The 21,121-nt window shown below is 54.3% G+C and overlaps 1 pseudogene; it reads left to right on the forward strand.

Moving 5' to 3' along the window:
- Nucleotides 1–228: 228 nt before the first annotated feature.
- On the forward strand, nucleotides 229–2,549 carry LOC124994319 (WW domain-binding protein 11-like; annotated as a pseudogene).
- The last annotated feature ends 18,572 nt before the right edge of the window (nucleotides 2,550–21,121 follow it).

Raw genomic sequence — 21,121 nt, forward strand, 5'->3', positions numbered from 1 at the left:
CCTTGACTCCACCCAGAGGAGTTCCCCTCACGGTTACTCCTCGCCCTTTGTGTGGGGTGACTCTTCATTACTGTAACAAAACACCTGAGAAAATCAACTTAAAAAGAGGAGGGGGGAGGTTTCAAGATGGCGGTGGCTAGGTGGTTGACCGAAAGGTAGAGGCGAAGGCCCCTGCGAAGTCAAAGTGGCCAGGAATCGTCCCCTCCCCGCTTCTCGCAGTCCTGGGAGCCCAGCAGTACTGTTTGTTTATTATCATTTTTAAATGAATAAGTGAACCATACACATTGTCAACATGGGACAGAGATCAACATCATCCACCAAGAGTGGAAAATTCATGAACCCTACAGACCAAGCCCGAAAGGAAGCCCGAAAAAGAGAATTAAAAAAGAACAAAAAACAGGGCGTGATGGTACGAGCCGCCGTTTTGAAGATGAAAGATCCCAAACAGATTGTCCGGGACATGGAGAAATTGGATGAAATGGAGTTTAACCCAGTGCAACAGCCACAGTTAAATGAGAAAGTACAGGAAGATAAATGAGCTGCGTGAAACTTTTGAATGTATTTTACTTTATGAAAAAGAGAATCCAGATATTTACAAAGAATTGAGACAGCTGGAAGTAGAATATGAACAGAAGAGGGCTCAACTTAGCCAATATTTTGATGCTGTCAAGAATGTGCAGCACGTGGAAGCAGAGAGGGTTCCTTTGCCAGATACGCCACATGCTCCTTCCAACGTCTTGATCCAGGACATTCCACTTCCTGGTGCCCAGTCACCCTCCATCCTTAGGAAGACCTCAGCCTGTGGACCCCCGACTCGAGCAGTTTCTATCCTTCCTCTTCTTGGACATGGTGTTTGTTCCACGTTGCCCCCTGGCAGGAAACCTCCTGGCCACCGCCTGGTCCACCTCCTCCCGAGGTCATGCAGATGTATGGCCCTAAGGTGGGCTTTGTTTAGATCCCCCCTGTAGACGTGTCGTACAGTCCAGAACTTGCTCGACGGGCCATGACGAGGACGTTTCCAGAACCAGTGACGATGATGGCTATCCTAGGACATGGATCAGGAGAAGCACCATGACAACTGATGACGGTGACACTGACGGATCGGATGGAGAAAGTGAGGGGATGAACTTGGGCACCGCGATGACAGTGAGAGACACTAACGGAGAAAAGAAGTCAGGTCTGAGTGTAGGATTTGCCCATAAGCCTGGAAAATCAAGGAAGAAAAAGAACAGGAAGGAACTGACTCCCCTGAGCCATGGTGTTTCCTATGCGGGTCAGGAAATCCCCGGGAAGGACGGGAGGTAGAGGAATTTCAGAGGGTGATGAAGATGATGCTGACGACTCTGAAGCAGAAAAACAATCACAAAGCGGCATAAGGAGGACCCCGTTCTGATGGCACGCCTGCTGCTTCTTCACAGCAGCTCCCCACAGTCGCTTCCTCCTCCTCAGATACAAGCACCTCCCATGCCAGGACCGCCTCCTCCTGGACCACCACCCGCTCCTCCTTACGGCCTCCTGGGCCACCCACGGGCCTCCTCCTGGACCACCACCCGCTCCTCCTTTAGAGCCTCCTGGGCCACCCACGGGCCTCCTCCTGGACCACCACCCGCTCCTCCTTTAGAGCCTCCTGGGCCACCCACGGGCCTCCTCCTGGACCACCACCCGCTCCTCCTTTAGAGCCTCCTGGGCCACCCACGGGCCTCCCTCCTGGACCACCACCCGCTCCTCTTTATGGCCTCCTGGGCCACCCACGGGCCTCCCTCCTGGACCACCACCCGCTCCTCTTTATGGCCTCCTGGGCCACCCACGGGCCTCCCTCCTGGACCACCACCCGCTCCTCTTTATGGCCTCCTGGGCCACCCACGGGCCTCCCTCCTGGACCACCACCCGCTCCTCTTTATGGCCTCCTGGGCCACCCACGGGCCTCCCTCCTGGACCACCACCCGCTCCTCTTTATGGCCTCCTGGGCCACCCACGGGCCTCCCTCCTGGACCACCTCCAGCAGCTCCTCCATTTTTGAGACCTCCTGGAATGCCAAGGGCCTTTACCATGACTTTTCCCTCCAGGACCACCACCAGGCCGACCCCCTGGCCCTCCCCAGGCCCACCTCCAGGCCTGCCCCCTGGCTCTCCTCCTCGGGGACCCCCTCCACCTCACCCTGGCATGATGCGCCCACCTTTGGTGCCTCCGCTTGCACCTGCCCCACCTGGGCTTTCCCTCCGGCTCCCTTGCTGAACCCGGGGGTGTTAAGTGCCCCACCCAACTTGATTCAGTGACCCAAGGCGGGTGACACGAGTGCAGCCACCGTTGGGAAGAAAGCCACAGGTCACTAATCCCAAGGCAGAGATCACCCGATTTGTGCCCACCCCACTGAGGGTACGTCGGGAGAATACGGGGGCTACCGCTGCTCCCCAAAGAAAGCCAGAGGACGATTCTGCTGTGCCTCTTGCCAAAGCAGCCCCAAATCTGGTCCTTCTGTTCCTGTCTCAGTACAAACTGAGGATGATGTTTATGACGCTTTCATGAGAGAGATGGAAGGGCTGCGGTGACAGCTTTTGGTGCCAGAACAGCTTCTGTTCACAACAGTGGTTCATGGAGCAAGAGGCTCTGATTAACTTAGTGAAAGAGCTACTTCCACTGTCAGGGTGTTTTCTAATTTCAGCTCAAGGAATATCCTAAAGTTTAGCCTTGTTCAGAATTCACTGCACATGAGAGGGTATTTCATTCAGAATGGATTGACTTTTGCAGCCGTGCTGCTAACATCCATTTCCTTTCACACGACCATCTTCATCCAGTTTCTTCACCTTCTCCAGGTCTTTGGAAATTTGTGATCAGGGGACACTTAGTCACTTATTTGTTTTGACTCTCTTCTTGTGTGCTGTGGGCCCTGGAGTAGAGATTTCTGAAAACCCAGTTTATTTCATCTTGCCTTTTGTGTTTGAGTTATTTTTAATATTTCCTGTAAATATTTTGTAATATTTTACTTGTAGTGAAATGGATCACAATGTCATTTCCTAATACAAAGCAGGATTTGCAGGAAGAAAATGTTCAATTTTTTGATTAAAATTATTTCCCACTGATATGAACTTTGAATGTTTCATGGGAAAAAAATATAATGTTCTATACCAAGGGGGGGGGGGAAACAAAGGAGGGGATTATTCTGAAGTGTCGGGGCTTCAGTCCACAACTGGTCAGCGCATTGCTTTTGGGCCTGTGGAGAGACAGCACATCCTGTGTGGAACGGGGAACAGGAAGCTGCCTCCTCAGGGCGTCAGGAAGCAAAGAAAAAGGAAGGGGATCCCTAACTTCCCCCACAAGGCCCCACCTCCAGGAGGCTCCACCTCCTCTGAACAGCACCAGGGGAGACCGAGCTTGCAGCACCTGGGCCTCCGGGGCTCCACCCAGTGATCACGTGGACGGCAGTCCACCCGCTGCGCACTCCGCTCTCCCTCTGCCCAGCTCTGCCGGGCATGTCCCAGGCGCATGGAAACACTCGTGGAATGAAGTAAAGGGTGGCTGAGGAGCTGGTCCCCAACCACCCACTGCACAAGCAGAATCAGGATTCGGACCAGCAGCCAGTGGGAGACGTTTGGGAAGAAGACACAAACTCCTTAGCGTGGCCTCTCGGCCTGCCTGACTCTGCAGCCCCAGGGGAAGGCAGCTCAACGCTGGCAAGACTGCCTGAGACGGACGCAGGCTTGGCTCTGAACACCTGGGTGGCCTTGAGCTAGTCCTTAATCCCTCTGGCTCTCAGTGTCTCCATCTGCAGAATCTGCAACTCGCCTAGCATGCACACGGCCTGGGTTGCATCCCGCACCATGTGTGCACACGAGCACGCACACGTGCACGCACACACACACACGTCCTTCTCGTAGGGCTGTCAGAGGCTGGGCAAGCCTGTGAGGCTGTACAGCAGGGCCTGTCATGTCCTAGCAGCTCAGTGAGTAAAACTACTGCTCTACTTTGTCCACATTGCTTGCTATGCTCCTGCCTGACCCACCGACCTCTTCCCTACCTCAGGGCCTTTGTGCGTGCTGTTTCCTCTGCTATTGAAGCACTTATGTTTTTTTGCCTGATCAGCTCCTTTCATGCTGTAGGTCTCGGCTCTCTTCTCCCTCCCTTTGGCAGCCCATGCCTGCCCCTCCTGTCGCTGGAGCCCCGACTGCACTCTGGTGTGGACTCTGTATGTGGTGTGTTTTTGGTAGGGCCTGTTTCTTCCAACAGACCATAGCTGACAAAGGCAGGGCCTTCTCTGATTCCTCCCATTAGCTCTGTGGTGGTGGACACAGCGCCGGGGCACCATGGGCGCACAGGAAGTGGCGGGGGGCAAGGAGATGCTGGAAGAGGGGGCGACTCAGCCTCGTGGGCCTGGATCCCAGCCGCCCAGTAACCGTGCGCTAAGCGTCTGCCGGTTTCTCCTCCCCATCAGCGGGTACGCGTGGAGCACTCGGGCCACGTGGATGGGGAGAGCTCAGAGAGGGGCAGCTGCTCCTCCTCAGCAGCCGCCTTAGGATCTCTGTGCGGGTTCAGGGACAGGTGGAAACAGGAATAAGAACTGATGCTGGCAGCTGGGTGCGTGGACGCGCCTGTAATCCCCACGGCTCGGGAGGCTGAGGCAGGAGGATCGTGAGTTCACAGCCAGCCTCAGCAAGGGCAAGGCGCTAAGCAACTCGGTGAGACCCTGTCTCTAAATAAAATGCAAGAGAGGGCTGGGATGTGGCTCAGTGTCCAGTGCCCCTGAGTTCAATCCCCAGTACTGAAAAAAGAGAAAAACGAGTGGATGCTAGTAACTGCCAACTTAACTGAGGTACACGGCATGAAGTCACTTCTAAGTGCCCATGTGGTGTGTATGTATGTTTTCTACTTTGCAGAAACCTCGACTGAGTTTTACAAGGGACAAACAATCTGCCTAAAGTCACTGAAAGTGGCAGACCCTCAGGGTTAGAATCCCCGCGTGTGGCTCTAAAGCCTGTGCCCTCACCCCGTCTGCATGCAGCCTCTGAAACTGGATCTTGGTGCAACTGACCTGGCTGCCAGTCCTGGCTCTGCACCAGGCAAAGGAGCCAGGGCCATGGGGTCCAGGCATGCAGCTCCCCCAGCCAGCACCCCAGCACCCGCTGCCACCTGCAGGGGAGCAGGCGCTCAGCTGCCACTCTGCTCTGCCCCCCTTCCACTGGTTCTTTCATCCTTTGATTCGCTGATTCGCTGATTCACTGATTCGCTGATTTGCTGATTCACTGATTCACTGATTCCTTGATTCATTGATTCACTGATTCCTTGATTCACTGATTCACTGATTCACTGATTCACTGATTCACTGATTCACTGATTCACTGATTCCTTGATTCACTGATTCCTTGATTCACTGATTCACTGATTCCTTGATTCACTGATCCACTGATTCCTTGATTCACTGATTCACTGATTCCTTGATTCACTGATTCACTGATTCCTTGATTCACTGATTCACTGATTCCTTGATTCACTGATTCACTGATTCCTTGATTCACTGATTCACTGATTCCTTGATTCACTGATTCACTGATTCCTTGATTCACTGATTCCTTGATTCACTGATTCACTGATTCCTTGATTCACTGATTCACTGATTCCTTGATTCACTGATTCACTGATTCCTTGATTCACTGATTCACTGATTCCTTGATTCACTGATTCACTGATTCCTTGATTCACTGATTCACTGATTCCTTGATTCACTGATTCACTGATTCCTTGATTCACTGATTCACTGATTCACTGATTCCTTGAGTCACTGATTCACTGATTCCTTGATTCACTGATTCACTGATTCACTGATTCACTGATTCCTTGATTCACTGTTTCTTGATTCACTGATTCACTGATTCCTTGATTCACTGATTCACTGATTCCTTGATTCACTGATTCACTGATTCCTTGATTCACTGATTCACTGATTCCTTGATTCACTGATTCACTGATTCCTTGATTCACTGATTCACTGATTCCTTGATTCACTGATTCACTGATTCACTGATTCCTTGATTCACTGATTCACTGATTCACTAATTCCTTGATTCACTGATTCACTGATTCGCTCCCCAGTAAGATGAACTGCACAAGCAGACATGTCAGCAGGGAGTCGCAGCGAGACGTGTGCCTGGGAGAGGGAGGCTGGGGGAGGCTGGCCCTGTGCTGCCAGTGCTGCTGGGATTGGGGACCAGACATGCCCCTGGATCTCCAGGTTGGTGTCCAGAAATGGCTCCACAGGAGACACGGAGCTAGGTGGCACCAGGCAGATGTCACCTCCTGCTCATCTCCACGTGCTCACTGCTTCAGTGCTTCGGTTGCATTGTGTTTTTACAAGCACATACATCCGTGTGTGTGTGTGTGTGTGTGTGTGTGTGTGCCTTTTAAAAGCAGTGGCCACAGGGATTGAATTCAAACCAGGAATCTCTAGAACCCAGCAGGCCCCTGGATGGGGATCCATTAATTGTGGGAACGATGAAGGTGTCAGTTGAAGGGCTTCCTTTACAAATACTCAGCAACCTCCCTGGTGCCAGGTCCACCTCCCGGGGCACAGTCCCCAGGGGCAGAAGGACAGAAGCAATGGCCACACAGGACCCCCGTGCTGGAAGGTGGGCGCAAAGCTGCAGGCCCCCGGCTCTGTGGCTGCCTCTGAACACCACATGGTCTTCACTCAGGACTTGGAGGCAGAACACGCCTCGGTCAGGCGTCTGGGAGGCGAGGCCAGCTAGAGAGCAACTGGAGGCCCCTGTTAGTGAAGAAGAAAACAAGCCTTTCAAGTTACTAAATTTAAAGCTTCTTTGCTTTTCTAGTTCCCTTCCCGACCTGTCATGGTGTTCTTTAAAGTTACTATTCAATAACAATTTAAGTTAAACTAAAAATTAAGATCGTCAGCATAAATGTTATCATTTATCTTTAAATTGTGCAATGCTGTTTTAAATGTAAATTAGGAAGTACTTTACTCTTATGCAGACTCTCGGGACGTACACATCTGTGTCCTGTAGCCCACATGGGTGTGTGTATTTTGTTCTTGCCAGAGCAGTGAACATGATTCATGAAATGAACTCCAGGTACCACTGCTGAGTATGTAGCCAAAGAAATGAGATCAGCACGTGGAAGTGACACCTGCTGTCCTATGTCACTGCAAAGCTGCTCACGGCAGCCAAGACAGCCAAGATGTGGAATCAACTAGGTGCCCATCAACAATGGGTGGCTTCAGAAAATGGAGGTATTCACACGGAATACTATTCAGTCACGAAAAGGAGAAAATCACAACCACGAGGATGAAACAGGAGGACATTAGGTTAAATGAAATAAACCAGGCACAGAAAGACAAGATGGGGGGATTCACTCTTCCATGGGATCTAAACATGTTGATTCCTAGAAGCAGAGAGCAGAACGGCGCGCACCACAGGCTGGGTCGGAAGCCTGGGTTCCGGGAGACGTCAAACACAGGTTATGTAAAGGCAGCCACGGAGGAGGAGCAGATCGAGTGATCTACCATACGGCACAGAGTCCGTGGTAATGAGGATCTACTGTGCTCCCGGAAAATGGGAGAGTAGGAGGCAAGGCCCCCCCAGCACAAGAGTGGCAGCAACGTCTGCCAACGAGCCCCGCCCCACCACTCCGCGACCACGCCCACCAGGCCTCACGTGTCCACGATGAATCCACCGTGTCGTCTGTTAAAAAAAATCAAACATTAAAAAACAGAACCCGGCTGTGTCTCTTTCCTCCGTCCCGCGCTCCTTCAGTCAGCGCCCCACCTTGGCCTCGCTGGCGGCCGGGGGCTGGAGGTAAAGGTGGGCGCCTGTCTTTCCGCTCCCTGCCCGGCCCACCCGCAGCGCAGCGAGCAGCGAGCAGCGGGTCAGGAGGGACCCTGGCTCAGCAGGCGGGCTTCTCTGGACACTCCGCCCTCTGCGTTTGACCAAGCTCTGGCCCCAGGGGTTGCTGGGACGTCAGCCGCTCAGTCGCAGGTGCCCCACCTTACGCGGCGGCCACCTGGGGTCCGGCTGAACTCAGGCTCCTGTCCCCGGGCGGCCGCAGCTCCTCTGCTCACCGCTTCACTGACAAGACACAGTCAAAGTCATGAAGGAGTCCAACAACGGACACCTCCATCAGAGGGAGTATTAATCCCAGAAAGAGGGAGCCACCTGCTTCCTGGGCGATGCTGTCTGGTGGTGGCATTTCCAGTGACAAGCGCTCTTATTGTCTCAAGAAAGACTGAATATTGACTGCCGTGTGTTTTCCTTAGGCTGCTGACCTTTTGAAGGCAGCGTGTCACAGCTCATCTTTGCGGTGAGGTTTCCCGGGAGCCTGGAGCCCAGGTGTCCCCTGCACAGCTGGGGGACTGGCCGGGAAGGGCACGCACTCGGGCTCACTCTGCTGTTTGATTCCTGCCCCTGCAACCGCATTCGAGCTGCCACGCAGGATGGCTGCGCAGGGGTGCGTGGCTGGCCCGCGGTTCGCAGGACAGAAGTTCCTGTCTCGTTTACACAGACGGATTAGTAAAACAGGACAGGACGGGACAGCAGAGCATCGCCATGCGGGGCCAGGCCTCCGCCAGCCTCTGCAGAGGGGGAAGACCTTCCCCACGTGACCGCATTTGACTCAGGATGGGTAAGTGGAGTGAGGTCCCCACAGAAGCTGGGTGGCAGGGCCAGGGCAGCCACCTTGGCTGGGGGTCTCGTGCCAGTGCGGGGCGGGGCTGATGGACCCTCGAGGAACAGCCTCTCTTCTGGAGGAAGCTGGCGGCCTCTGCCCATGGCGGTGGATCCGGGTTCAGAACCAGGACGCTGCTGCAGGGAGGCTGGGCAGACCTTGCAGGGTGCAGGGGGCGGAGCTGGGTCTGGACCTGGATGGGCGCAGGGCCGGTGGGTGGGCTTCATTTGAGGGGAATCAGGAGGGACCACCAAGAGAGCCTGCAGCCTCTGGGTGGAGCGGGGAAGCGGGTGGAAGCCGGTACCGGCCCTGGGGCAGGCGGCGGGTTCTGAACTCCTCCTGCAGCGCCCAGAGGGCCCCTGGGGCTGGCCGTCCTCTGAAGTCCCTTTAACCCCGCCCACCGCAGAGCCCCCTCTCGCGTGGTCTTCTGCTCAGGGCAGGGCACGTAAGCCGGGAAAGGAAACCTGGCAGGGCCGGCGACTTTCAGAAAACCCAAGGCGCCCGTGAAAACGGTGTTTCCAGGCTTCACTTATTTTCGGGGAAGAGACCGCGACTGCCTGCGGTCCTGGCCGCTGCCCAAGCCCCACCGTCCCTGTAAACGCTGCGGGATGGTCGGTAGCCGTGGAGCTGGCGCTGGAGTGGCAGGGCCTGGGCCCCCACGCCTGGACGGCAGCCGCCCCTGGGGAGGAGGGAGGCACGGAGCGTGGCAGACAGCGGCCCGGGCATCCAAGGCAGCCGGCTGCGGGGCACGGGAAAGGTGCGTTCAGGCCGCAGAACGTGTTGCCTTTGTCATCAGGCGTCATCCACACCTGGGTGCCCCGCTGGGCCAGCCCAGAGATGGGGACACGGGCGCTGGAGGCTGGGGACTTGCGTTGAGCCATACAATTAGAAAACACCGGAACCTTCCCCAGGGCTTCCTGGGCCACTGTTCCATGAGGCCAGGACCCCATTCTTCCACCAAAGTGCTCCTGCCAGAGGTGGGGCAGCCTGGGGTCCCGGAGGGAAGGGTGACGGTGTCCGCCGACGAGGAGATGTGATCTAAGCTTCATCTTAACCCAGGTGCCTTGCCACGCTGGCAGTGTGACCGAGCCTGCGATTCCCATAGAACGGGCTGTGGAAGGTCGTCCTTCAAGGTCGATGTTCCCAGAACACCTGCCTCCCTTATCCCCATCCTCGCCACGGGGAGGCCCCTGGAGTGCTCGTCCACGTGGAGGTGGACCACCACTGTGACCCGGAAACAGGATGGGTGGTAGCTGTCACCACCACGAGGCTGGAACCCCGGCAGCCGAGGGCGGAGGCTGGCTGGCCTGGCTGGACTCGCTGGTCCACCTGTCTCCCATCCCCTCCAGGGACCAGGGCCCCCCGTGCCTGCTCTTCTCCAGGCAATGACACAGTAGCCCCACCTCCAGACACGCCGGCCACTGGCTCTGTCACACCTGCCCACGTGCCATTGGCCAGAGTGAGCACACAGCGGAGCCCAAAGCCAGCAGGGAGAGGATCGATGGGGTCAGCGGAAGAACCGAAAGATCACGTGCTGGGGCGCGGGGACCGGGGCCCTCCGTGAGCCCAGAAGTAGGAACCAGTCAGCCAGGTTATTTGGTGTCACTCCCAAGACCGGAGCAGGGGATCTGCCTGTCTGCGCCAGCTCAGCTGCTTCTCAGCCATGTGACCCGGGACGGAACCTGCTCTCTGAGCCTTGCTCTTCTCGTCTGTATGATAGGAGCTAATTCCTTTCTCACAGGAGTGTGGGCAGGTAAAGTAAGTAAACGTCTGGAAGGCCTCTCCATGAGAAAGCATCTTGAAGGCGTTGCCATTATCAGTTTCTGGACCTGTTTTACTTAGTGAAAAATAATTTTTTTTTTTTTTACCCCTGGTTGACCACTGGGCTACATCCCCAGACCTTTTTAAAAAAAAAATTAAAAATTTTGAGACAGGATCTCACTAAGTTGAGGAGGCTGGCCTCAAACGTGCAATCCTCCTGCCTCAGCCTCCGGAGGCTCTGGGATTATAGGAGTACACCACCACACCCAGCCCAAACAACATTTGACTCTAAGAAGCAACGGAACTTAGGCTATTAAATGCCTCAGAACAGGGATGTCGTTATCAAAAATAATGAAAGCAACAACCACAGCATCAATGATTAAATCACAAGACAGGAACATTTTTATTTCAAAAACTAAGGCATGATACTTACTCGAGTGAATGTTTGACGAGTGAACAAATGACCAACACAGTGATGGTTTTAAAAACATTTCTCTGGCATAGTCTGAGTAGGAACTTCAGAAAAATACTTTGATGAGGAGGCATCCAGGAGGCCAGACTTCCGCCTGCGTTGGGAAGTGGCTGCTCACTTCTACAGGCGCGTTCTAAGCCTGCGTAAAGGTTTCTTCAACATTTCTTAGCAGGCTTGTTCATGCTCTTCAGCCTAATGAAACCGTTCTTAAGCCCAGAGTTCTCTTTATTCTCCACGGCACAGTCAAATCCTCTGCCTCGATAATCTTAGAAAAGAAAACGTACATGTTACTGATGACCGCAGAGGTGTGCTGGGTGTGCCGGATGTCGGCCGCTCCAGGTCTCACGGGCTCTGAGTGTCCATGACTGACAGATGGGGCTCTGGGCTCAGAGAGAGTGTGGGATTTGAACTCAGGGACCAGCTTAGGCAGGTTCCAGCATCTTCCCTGGCCCTGGCATTAACCCTGGTTATTTGATTGCTTTGTGAGTTACTACCGTTAGGATAACAGCAATTCACCACGAAGCAAAATCTGGGACACGCAGGTGGAGTGGCTCTTAGTTCCTTGGCTCTCAGCCGCGCTCAGCAAATGCTGTTTCTCATGACGGTGACGCTCTGTGGAATAGAGTTCTCTTTCCATCCAGCTCAGGAATTTAAATTAGGCAAGCACATCCAGAAATTTCTAGAATTCTGAGTTTGAAAACACTGATGTAATCCAACCCGCCAATTTTCCATATGAGAAAACCAAGCTCCAAAAACGTGAGGGACTTTTTCGGGTCACCTGACTAGTTAGGGACAGCGTTTGAGTTTGTCAGGAAGCTCTCTGGCCCTGTCTCGCACACGGACATGCACACACACAACCCTGCCGAGCAGGAGAGAGGGGCTGTGAGGTGAGGCGGCTACTGACAGCCTCTCGCAGTGAGTGACCAGACCACAGAAAAGTCCCGTTGCCACCTCTGCCGTGAAGGTGTTGAGCGACTGCAGCTGGAGCCCCGCCCAGCAGAGGGACTCTGCGGACACTTAACGCCTGCAAACCTGCCACTTGTGCAGCCTTCCGAGTGACCCTCTCCCTCCCAGAGGAACCTTATTAAATGCACCCGGGCTGGCCGAGGAGCGCCGGCTACAGAGCAGGGACAAGCTGGCCGGCGAGCTGTCAAACAGGAAATGGATTTGCGATGGTTGTTTGAGGCTGGCCGGGTGCGTACCAGGGAACCAGCCCGTGGCGGGCTGTCCGCTCTGGCAGGCTGCGGGCGGCTGGGCTGGGCTCCTCTCACGTGCGATTGGGGCCCGGGAATGGTCCAGACAGTGACTGCTTTTCACCCTGGAGTCGGGTCTTGAGGCTGACCAGAGGGAGCTTGGGTGCCAGCTCTGTCCAGGCGCGTGAACCCAGGTATTTTTGGACCTAAACGTTTCTACTGTTTTCCTAAAATCAACGTGGTCTGCTCACTGAGCACCCGCGGAATTCAATGGCATTGCCCTAAGGGTTGGCCCACAGTGCCTGTACCAGGGATGTGCACGTTCATGAAGCACGTGGAAACCTTTGCATAGACTAACCTGTTAGATTTTAGGTCTTATTTTCTCCATTTTTCAGATGAGGAAACCTGAGGTTTGGAGAAGTGAACTCAACAGACCAGGCTGCTGGACCCTAGAAGCTGAAGACCTTGGAGAGTGTCTTAGTCCCCTTCCTGTGACTGTAACAGAATACTTGAGACCAGGTGATTTATAAAATATAGAGGTTGGTTTTGGCTCATGGTTCTGGAGACCAGAAAGTCTGAAAGTGCCTCGCGCCTCTCGTTTCTGGTGAAGGTCTCGCTGCTCCAGCTCCTGATGGAAAGTGGAAAGGCAAACGGGTACTTGAAGAACCAAGCAAGAGAGGCTGGTCTCACTTGGTGACAACCTGTCTCCCAGTGAAAAATCCAGTTCCACAAGAAAGGCATGGATCCCTCTCACTGACCTAATTACCTCTTACAGGCCCCACCTCCACACCAGTGCAATGGCAGTAGAATTTCAGCAGGGGTTTTGGACAGAACTAACCATATTCAAATGCAGGCAGCCTTAATCTCCTCTGGATAAACCACTCACATACTTCCACACATGTGAGCAATGTGCATGGAAACATCATTATCCAAATGGTAGGGAAGGGGCTCACTGTGACCTACAAGCTCACTTTCTGGAGCCCAGTGGAACCTGGGAGGGTGGGAAAGAGTAAGGAGGGATCCCCCTGTGGGAAGCCACCCATGGTCTGTATGCGAGCCAAGCTGTTGAACCATCAGGAAAATCAGGTCTCAAGGAACTCGACAATTACGAAAAATTGTTCTAGATTGCTTGAGTCACGTGGTTTCCCTGCGTTGGTTCATTGCAGAAGTTCAAATGCAGGCCCTGGAGGTGGGAATGCCCCGCGGGAGCCAACGGCTTGCTTGACTCCACCCGCCCTGTTTTTCATGGAAGAAGCTCCTACCAGCCCCCTTTGGATCTGTACCGCTATAAATAAACCAAGCAGAGCCCCTTCCTTGGTTGGAGCCAGACCCTTATGGACCCAGTGGGTCATGCCCCTGCTTCAGAGATGGTTGTGTCTTCTGTCGTTGTTCCTGATAAACACATTCCATTGGCTTTTTATTTCGCAGCCAGCCCATCCCTCCCACAGGAACCTTTTCCCTCGCCCTGGCTGGACGTGCGAGACCCCCTACAGTTGAGCACAGTCTGGGACACCCGTCCGGGGCACGTCAGGAGTGCTTGCTCTCTGCTCTCTCTTCTGAGAGCCCCTCCCCTCCCACAGCTCCGAGCTCCTCCGAGTGAGTGGATCCTACTCACCACTTCTGACCCATTTGGGGCTCCTCTTTTATGAAGACCTCTTTAAGTCCTTAAAAGAATGGTCCTTTGGGTTCCCATGGTATCTGGAACCTTCTTCTTTTAGTCCCGGTTTCCCTTCTGACTGAAGGAGTCCTCCGGGGCCATCTTGGTTCTGCTCAGCCTACACAGGGTGCATGATGGGAGATGAGCAAAAGTTGTTTCCAAAGTATGAAGTTGTGGCGGGGAGGGAGGGAGGGGCACAAGAAGTTTTTAACCAAATAAAGAGATGGAGCAAGGAAGACAGAAGCACGACATGTGCAGATCATGAGGCTGGGGCTTGGCGAATGTGATGGGCCAAACACAGTGCGCTCCAAATCCATGAAAATCCCAATCCCCAGGACCCCAAAACATGACTGCATTTGGAGGCACAAACTTTGAAGAGTAAAGTAAGGTAAAACGCGGTCCCTCACACACACACACACACACACACACACACACACACACATACGGGAAGATGAGGTGAATTGGATGAGGTGAATTCACAGGGAGAAGGTGGATATCCAGAATTCCAGGAGAGACCTAGACCAGATCCTTCGCTCTCACCTTCAGAAGGATCCAGCCCTGCCTGCACCTTGACCTTGGGCTTCCCACCTCTAGAACTGTGAGATAATACTTTCCTGATGTTGAAGCCACTGAGCCTGTGGTGCTTTGTTACGCAGCCTAGCTGACTAATGCAGTGAGTTGAAGGCACCGGTGTATTGCTGCAGGCCTGGAGGTGGCAGAGCCAGGACTCCATCCCCGGTCGGTTTACTCCAGTCCATTTGCTGATTTCCTCACTCTGTGCCCTCATAAGCATTTTTCCATTTTCCTTTTGCAATAAGAACTGTCCCACTCACCTGGCCTCTACTTGCTGGCCCTCAACTAAACATCCCGCTGGGTCTGGAGGAGAAAGGTGCTGTGGGAGAAGAGGGCTGAGAAGAAGGGTTCCATCCAGTGACCATGATGTTCACTCACTGTTTCATACTGGGGAGGTTTTTATGGTAGAACCACAGCACTCCACGGACCTGTGCATCTTGTCCCAGGACCTCGAGCTCTACTGCGTGGGACCAGCAGGGCCACGTGGATCCCTTTGCACAAGCCAAGTTCCAATGGACACACCGTGGGGCCAGTGGGACCTCCTGGCCTGGGTCCCCACGCAGACAGTGAGAGCCAGTCCTGCCTTTACCAGGCACGGTGTCCGATCTTGGAAAACCTTCGTCCTGTGGTTTGGAGGGACAAAGACCTCCATTGCCCACACTTGCGTTTCCTGTTTTACCCCTAGGGGATCACGTGAGGCGGTTGGTTCCTGGTTGGTACTGAGTAGTCCACCCAGCTGGGTTGTTCTTAGTTTGTTCTTATTTCAGTTATGATCAGAACTCCTCAAATGTCCCAACAGGTGAGAAAGGGTCATCAGAATTTTAAAATAGCCGGGAGTGGTGGCACACACCTGGACTCCCAATGGCTGGGGAGGGAGACAGGAGGATTGCAAGTTCAAAGCCTGCCTCAGCAACTAAGTGAAGCCCTAAGCAAGACCCTGTCTCAAAATAAAACATTAAAAAGGGCTGGGATGTGGCTCAGTGGTCAGTTCAATCCCCGGTACCAAAAGAAAAGCATATTAAAATGACTTAAAGATATCTATGATTCCATCACAGAAACAGCTAAATTGCTGGCTTCTGTGTTTTGCTGTGTTGCTGTTCATACCCAGGTGCAGATGTCCTGCCTGGTCAGGCCCCTGTCCCCGTCACCACCATGCTCTGGACACCCCTTCCCACACCTACGTGGGCCTGGCTCCTCTTGTTGCCCACCTGTGGAACTTGCCCCTCCAGGTGGCGGCAATTCCGTGTGCTAGGTAGTACTGGGTGGCAGAGCTGGGCAGGCGGAGCCCTTGCCTGGGCCTGGACAGAGCCCGGACGCTGACCTCCTTCCCTCTGACTCGGAGCCCTTCTCTGGGCTGAGTGCCTGTGTCTGATTCTCAGAGCTCATTCTCCGACCTCTGTGCTCCCTCTCGGGGTGCTGAGAACATTACAGTTCCTTAGAAACCCAAGGTCTGGAGTGAATTAATGAGCAAAACAAAGCAACAGAGCAACAGTTCCCGTCCAGCCCTGCTGAGGCTGGAACGCTGGGGTCGCCCGCATGCTTTTGATTCCTTGGCTGGGCTGAGTGGTGGGTTCCAACACGGCCTGAGACGCAGGTTCTGTTCCTCCGCTGCCCGGCCCCTGCCTGGGGAGGCTGCTGCAGGCCCCGGTTTGCGAGCGTCCAGCCGTCCTGTGGGAAAGGCAGGTGCCCACGCTCCTCTTCCTCCGGGTGTTTCCTCCTCTGCTTGGGGCTGGTTCCTGGGACCCACGGCTTCCCTCTCCAGGGGCAGCTTGGGGATCTGACCACCTGCCCGAGCCAGGGGATGGAGGTGGCCCTCAAGAGAGAGGGAGGGAGGAGATGGATCAGTTCTCCAGAGCCCCCAAGAATGAGGCCCGCAGGAGAACCTCAGGCACGCTGGCCGGACAGCCTCTGTGGACGCCATGCAGCCTCAGCAGCGTGACAAGGAGGGGAGCATTTAATGGCCACGAGGAGGACGGCAACGAGGCGGACCCACTCATCTCCGTTCAGCCAAGAGTCCTGGGCGCGAGAGGCACCTCGGCCCTGCGAGCCAGCACCGCCAGCACGGTGGACACCTGGAGTCCACTCGGGTCCTTGAACCCCCACTCTGCGGCCTCTTCCAACAGTGGGTGGGACGCACCCCCTGAAGCACCCTGGGAAGGCAGTGCCCAGGCCTTGGCCAGAGGTGCCCCCCGGGGACCGAGCGTCTCAGGTGCACTTGAGCCCGGCCCCAGGGCCAGCCTCCCAAGGCCTCAGGCTCACAGGAACCTGGCATCCCATCGCCACCCAGAAACCCGTCGCTGCCTTCCAGTCTCCGGCAGCCCAGGGGCAGAACCGGCAGGCACGGTGAGTGCCACTTCAGATCAGCAGATGAGAAGTCAAGCCGCTTCCCAAGGTCACTAGTCAGGATAAAGGCCAGGTCTGGTGACACCCAGTCTATGATCCTTCGTTGGAGAGCTTCCATTTCCCTGAGTTGTCCCCTCAGGCAAAACCGGGACCTCTGGCATCTCCAGGGCAGGACTGCCTCCGCTCAACGGCATCCGTGAAGCACCCGAGGAGACAGTGCCGCATGCCCGGGCTGAGCTGCGGGGACACTGGCCAACCCCCAGGGCCCTCAGATGCTCCTGGAACAGCCACATGCCCCACGACCCCGCTGAGCTGTGCACCTCTGGGTGCCGCAGAGGGACCGTGGCTTGGAGTGACCTTAACCAGCTCCGTCTCTTCCTGACTGTCTTGTCTTCCGCATCTGTAAAATGGGATGACGGTCACCTTGCCAGGAGACGGCCAGGATTCAGTGAGGTGACCCTTGGAAAGCGGGCACCCACACATAACAGGACAGCTTCCATTCCCTGAGCACCGCCCTTTCACCAGACATGACGAGCGGAAGAATTAAGTCCTGAGCCCTCCACAGGGCAGGGCAGGCTGGCCAGCGGGTCCCCTGCCCAACGGCTGAATGAGGCGTTGGAGCAGCGCTGGAGGTGGCTGTCAGAAACAGTGTTCTGGTCATTACACTCTGCAACACTGGGAACATAGCAGACTGGATAAGTGTTTGCCATTTATCTGAAATTCAAATTTAACTGGGCACCCTGTATTTTTATTCACTAAATCTAACAACGGTAAGTTTGTCGATGATCTTCTTTAAAACCAAAGGTTTAAGGCTGGTGTGTGCTGTTCCTCGGGCACTAGGAGAGTGAGCAGGAGGTGGGACAGGCTCAGCTTTCAGTCACAAAGCAGGGCTGCCTATGGGGGAGGCGTCTTTGTGCCTCCTCCAGTCCTTCTTCCCATCTCCTGAGAGGTGGGTTCTTATTTTGAATATCCCAAAGAGATCATCAGCAAATCTTTCATTTTGCTTAAATCTGTTTCTCCAGCCAGGTGCAGTGACACATGTCTGTAATCCCAAGCAACTCTGGAGGCTGAGATAGAAGGATCAAAGGTTTACGACCAACCTCAGCTACTTAGTGAGACCCTGTCTCAATATTTAAAAAAAAAAAAATGTGCTGAAGGTGTAGCTCCATGGTAAAGCCCCCGAGTTAAAGCCCTACCCTTTCCACAAAGTCTGTTCTTCTAGCTTTCCACTCAGACCCCACGTATTATCTGCAAAGCCCCCACGTTTATTTGACTATCTTTATTTGGTGAAGTGGATCATTTATCAGCATCCCTGCTCCTCTTGCTTTCCAATATCAATCAAATAATTTGCCTAGCCCCCATTTTCCCTGCTAGTCTTTGCTGATGTCCCACCTTTTTTTTAATGAACAAAGAAAGGAACTGTCCTCCCTCACCATCTTAGAGAAAGACCTTAGGGCAGTGATTCTCAAGGTGCGGTCCCAGACCACCAGCACCCGCCCGCAACCTGTTTGGAAAAGTCCGTGATGGAAATGGGCGTGGCCCGGCCACTGTGCTTCCACCAGTCCTCCAGGTGGCCGGCTAGCTGGAGTTCGGGGAACCGGCCTGGACTGGCCGCGGGAGAGTCAGGTCCTGGCTCCAGGTCTCCCCAGCAGGTGGAGCAGGACTACTTTCCTGTTCTGTTTTCCTCTCTCAGACCCCCGACCCCAGGGTCCCTTCCGTCTGGTGTTCTACCCACCCACGAAGGCGGCCTGTGGGTCCCTGGGCACCGCGCCACGGATGGGAGCAGGCCACGGGTAGAGCACCCCATGCTCTGGTCGCGCCCGACAGGGCCTATTCCCTGCCACCCAGCCTGTGGGTCCCCGGCCAGGAACCAAACGAGAGTGCTGCCAGCTGGCCTTGGGAGGGAGGTGGCCGGGCGCCAGCCCCCACTAATTGCTAATTTGCACTGAAACAGCAAACAAAGCCCCTCAAGTGAATGCCCTGGTTATTTGGCTGGTTCTCCCCCAGACTCCGTGAGTCGCCACCCAGGGGGGCCGTTCCCCAAGTCTGGAGCCGTTCACCCCAGGATTCCAGCGGGCTGCTTGGGCCGGGGGCTCACCCAGCCCAGGGAGGGCGGCTGCTCTCCCAGCTAATTGGCGGGGGAGGAGCTTCTGTGAGTCTCTTCTTTTTCTTCCTAATATTCATGCCTCACCACGAAGACAAGAAAACAATTTTTCTCTCTCGTGAGCACAGACAGAGGTTCACAGAGAAAAGAGAGACCTGGGAAGAGCAAGAGCCTCAGCTCCCTCCACGCTCCTGCCTCACGCAGACCCACCCGCCTCTGTGACGTGGGTCTCCATTGCTGCCTCCGCAGGTGACATCCGGGGTGGCAGCCTTGAACCCTGATTCCCACTTCCTGGAGGAACCTTGGGATCTCCGGGGGGTCTGCTACCCCTGGCTCTGCATCTCCAGGCTCAGCACCTGCAACTTTGGTCTCGGTCATTCTAAGTCCCCCTTGGCCAAGGCCCACCGAGGGCTGCGGGGAACGCACAGGCCCTGGGCCCTGCTGTCTTGTAGCGTCTTCAGAACCCGGCGGGGAGGAGAGGCCTGGAGTGAGACCCGGGGGCACACCTGCCCTCTGGCCACACCCCCTGTCCCCACCTGGCCCCCTGCAGCTTCCCCAGGTCTGCAGAGTCCTGGCACCAGCTCTCAGAGGTGTCCTTGCCATCAGCCTCTTTCCCAGCAAGGGCGGCCGCTCTTCTCAGAGGACCTGAGTGCCCAAAGCGTGGCTTCCATGTCGTCAGTGGAAGTGGACCGAGCGCCCGTCCTCTGCAGGCTTCACGGGAAGAGGAGAAACTCCCCATCCGTGGTGACCTGACCCCGGGGGCCGAGAGCCAGCGTGCCTGGGCTGGGACGGGTCCCTGAATGTGCGCTTTCCGCTTGCACATCTCTAGCGGGAAGGCCGCAGGAGACCCTCGCGGGCTGTGTGCACGCGGTGGAGGACCAGCAGGTGCGTCACGAAAGTACCGTGATGGTGACAGCGAGCAGGCCAGCATCCCCACGCGTCCACTGCCCCTTTCAAACAAGTTCTTAGAGTTTCATTTTCCATTGACATAAATTGTAGTATTTACAGGGGGTCCTGTGGTATTTTGATAGATGTACACGTAGTGTAATGGCCACATCAGGATCAATCTGTCTTCTGGAACGTGTATTCATTCTTTGTTGTGAAAACATTCAATATCCTGTCTTCTAGCTTTAATATATGTGTATATATACACGCAGTGCATCGCTGTCAACTACGGTCTCCCTGCTGTGCGACAGGACGCTCGGGCGGACCCTTCCCACCTTCTGCAACACAGAGCTGCGCATCAGCCTGCCTGCCTCCCCCTCCCCGCTCAGCCTCTGGTAACCACTGCTCGCCTCTCAGCTTCCAGGAGTCCAGGTTTTGCACTCCTCCTTCTGCACCCCCTTCCCTCCCCATTCCCTTCCGTTCCCAGGTAGTCAGAGGCCGACTTTCTGTCATTACAGATGATGTTGCATCCTCACAAATTTTCTCTAAGTGGAATCACATGCTATGCACTCATTTATGCCTGACTTCTTTCCTCAGTGTAATTATTTTGATTTTTGTCTACATTTCTGAGTGCATTCTATTTTGTGGATATATCACAGTTCATGTCTCCATTTCCCTGTTGATTGGCATTGGGTTTTTTTTTTTTAACTATTTAAAATAAAGCTACTTTTTATCTGTGTAGAAGTATGTGGACAGATGCATATTTTCCCCAATCACGGGTAGATGCTGGGAGTAGAAGGCTCATATCCTAAGGAAGATGTGTGCTGAACTTTAAAAACTGCCACACTGCTTCCTGGAGCGCTTGCTTCATTTCACAGTCACACCAGCAGCACGTGGAGTTCCAGATGCTCCAAACCCCAGCCGAAGCGTGGTGATGTCAGTCTTGTTAATTTTAGACACACTGATAGGTATGTGGTTCTATTTCATTGTGGTGTAATTTGCTTGCATAATGACTGATAATGTTGAACATCTTTTCACTTGCTGATTTACATCCAAACATCATCTTGGGTAAAGTGCCTCTTGGATTATTTTGACCATTTAAAAAATCGAATTGCTTATTTTCTTCTCATTGAATCTTGAAATTTCCTTCCTTCCTTCCTTCCTTCCTTCCTTCCTTCCTTCCTTCCTTCCTTCCTTCCTTCCTTCCTTCTTCTCACTCCTTTTCAGTACTGGAGATTGAACTCAGGGGTGCTCTGTCACTGAACCACATCCCCAGCCCTTTTTATTTTCTATTTTGAGACAGTTGCTAAATTGCTGAGGCTGGCCTTGAACTTGCAATCCTCCCTCCTTAGCCTCTTGAGTGGCTGGGATTATAGGCATGCACTAATGTACCCAGTTGAGATTTCTTTATATGTTCTAAATGCCAGGTCTTTATCAACTATATGCTTTGCAAAGCTGTTTTCCCTTTG

Source organism: Sciurus carolinensis, chromosome 10, assembly GCF_902686445.1.
Source record: "Sciurus carolinensis chromosome 10, mSciCar1.2, whole genome shotgun sequence".
Taxonomy (NCBI): Eukaryota; Metazoa; Chordata; class Mammalia; order Rodentia; family Sciuridae; genus Sciurus; species Sciurus carolinensis.